The sequence below is a fragment of the Plutella xylostella genome, chromosome 19 (assembly GCF_932276165.1).
Source record: "Plutella xylostella chromosome 19, ilPluXylo3.1, whole genome shotgun sequence".
Lineage (NCBI taxonomy): Eukaryota > Metazoa > Arthropoda > Insecta > Lepidoptera > Plutellidae > Plutella > Plutella xylostella.
The window spans coordinates 9,274,791-9,277,656 of NC_063999.1; the positions used below are offsets into that span (position 1 = coordinate 9,274,791).

A 2,866-nucleotide genomic window follows, 5' to 3' on the forward strand; every position below is an offset into this window, starting at 1 on the left:
TGATGACAATATTCTACGGGTCGGTGGTCGGATAGGAGCTGCGGAGCTACCTTATGATGCACGACATCCGATTTTATTGTCGGCTAAAAGTAAATTCACGGAGATGTTGGTAAATCATTACCACATCATCAATTGTCATGTCGGAGCGAATACACTTGCGGCTATATTATCTCGGACGTATTGGATAATGTCGGCGCGGCGAGTCACCCGACACATTACATATAGGTGCGTGCAATGTTATAGATCTAAAGCACGACCTACGCAGCCGTACATGGCTGATCTGCCACCTGACCGGGTCAGGGGGGTGCGACCATTTCTCGGAGTCGGAACGGACTTTGCGGGTCCTTTTTATATAAAGACAAGTACATTACGGAACGCTAAGATAACAAAATGTTATTTGTGCATCTTTGTATGCTTATCGGTTAAGGCGGTCCACTTGGAGGTAGTTTCGGACCTTACGGTAGAAGCCTTTGTTGCAGCTTTTGCCCGTTTTTCAAATAGGAGAGGCTTGCCAACTCTTGTTAGATCAGACTGTGGAACAAATTATTCTGGAACGGATAAATACCTTAAGGAGCTATACATATTTCTACGAAACAATCGGTCGGATATTGAAAAAAGATTGGCGCGAGACAGTATAACTTGGTTATTTAATGCACCATCAAGTCCGAATCACGGTGGACTTTTTGAGGCTGCAGTTAAATCTGCCAAAACTCACGCTCGGCGCGTTCTCGGTGAGACCCGGCTCACTTTTGAAGAGCTTACTACGTTCTTCACCAAAGTAGAAGCGGTAATGAACTCGCGACCGTTGTGCCCTCTAAGTACGGATCCAACTGATCTTGAAGTTTTGACTCCTGGTCACTTTTTAATCGGACAACCTCTTGTGGCTCTTCCCGAGTACGACTATACGGATACTAAAGAATCTCGTTTGTCTCGGTTTCAACACGTTCAGAAGATGTCGCAACATTTTTGGTCGAGACGAGATGGAAAACGGAATACCTCCATACTCTACAACAACGTTATAAATGGACGTCGGTGACGGAACCTCCTAAGTTAGACGACTTAGTTTTGATTAAAGAAGACAATTTAGCGCCTCTACATTGGAAACGCGGTCGGATCGTTAAATTGTTACCCGGTAAAGACGGTATTGTTAGAGTCGCGGAAGTAAAGACTCAGAATGGTGTCCTGTTGAGGCCCATTTCCAAGTTATGTCGGTTGCCTATTGAGGCTTAGGAACCAAGGCGGACCTTGGTTAGGGGGCGGGATGTTCGGGCACCTTTATTTTTTTGGTATGAGGATAGTTAAACTACCCTCACATGGCGGTTTGTGAGCTGCGTCCTACGAGAGGCGGCCATCATCAGTGTGGACTCGGGTTTCGTGCAGAACGTTTGTCGTCGGCTGCCAGCGGACCTTATAACCGCTCCCACTCATTTATTACGGACAATTGTGATTGGTGAACTTTTACATTTTAACAAGACTATTTGCATAGTGAGCTGTGTGTGTTTTTTATCAAGTAAATATAACGCCAGGCCTGGCAAGAAGAACTCTTCTCGGAAGACGGAGCGGCCATTGACCACGTGTACAGGTTGGTGAATTGTTCTTATCCCAATTTAATAAGGGTGCCCAATAACTATACGTGTGAGTTTAGGAAAGCTAGGACCAGTCCTTACTTAAAAATACAGTCCACTTATCTGCGCCAACAGTAACTTTTCTGCTCTGTGCAAATAAGTTTTTCAAATGTTATTTTTTTCCGAAAACCTCTCATTTGTGGTTGTTGTTTGTATTGTCTATGGTTTTTTGACAATTAAAATGTCACCAAACGTCAAACTTGAAGAAAATTTTGACTGTTTGGTGCTTTCGAGAGTTTCGAGTGTATTATTTTGGTAATATTACTTTGCTTTGCGCTACCCCATGGATTCATATTGGCTCATTAAACTACTTTATTGAGTTTCTTGGACATCGTCTCATCAAATGATATAGGACCAAGCTTGCTCCCGACCAAGCACGCTCAGATTCCTTGGGAGCTCCTGCTATCGGCAGCCGTCGATGCATCGGATCCCTGAGACGAAGAACAAAAACAGCATGCCACCTGACTGACGACCCACCCACTGTCTACCCGGACCCAGGAGCTAGAAGGCCTTGAGAAAAAAGCCCGGGCAGGATCCTGACGGGCGCAGAATATCATCTTCGATGCTTGTCCCACGGCCTGACTGAATAATATTTATATTATCAATGGAAGGAAAAAAACAGTAGGTAAGTGCCAGTACCCGTGATATGTTATTATAATTGGGCATATGCACACAAAACAACTCAAAAAACTTTTTTCACATGGCACTACTTGGTCGGATGGCCTAAACCCTTCCTTCATTGGAAGGAAACCCCTACCCCAGCAGTGGGGACGTGATGGGTTATGATGATGATGAAAAGGACAATAGGAGTCATAATCTTAGTTCATAAGTATAACTAAAATCTAATGAAACATTTTTGTTTGTTACAGAACATTGAAATTGGTTTGTAGGCAAGACGGAAGATGGTCAAAACCGGTCAGAAATTGATGCCCTAGACACGGTTGGAGAGCTCTTGTTGGCAGAAACCACCTGAATGGTGAATGGTGGTGCTGAATGATGGTCAGATGACATTAGCAACCTTGTGGTGAAACAATGAACTGGAGCGGCACCGAACTGAAAAAGTTGAAAAACTTGGCATACATACTATGAGACCCATTTGATGACTGATATAAGCAAAGTTCAGACTGATTATTGTGATAGTTGATAACTAAGAATACCTTATATGCTTTTATGGTGTGTGAAATAGTATACTTTTTATAATTTATTAATTAAAAGTTTAATAAATGTTTTACTTACCTAAA

General features: G+C 43.0%; 1 long non-coding RNA gene across 1 annotated transcript; it reads left to right on the forward strand.

Annotated features, from left to right (window-relative positions):
- The first annotated feature begins 1,705 nt into the window (after positions 1 to 1,705).
- On the forward strand, positions 1,706 to 2,866 carry LOC125489941. The gene is made up of 2 exons (XR_007267348.1): positions 1,706 to 2,250; positions 2,495 to 2,866. It is a non-coding gene; the product is annotated as an uncharacterized LOC125489941 (long non-coding RNA).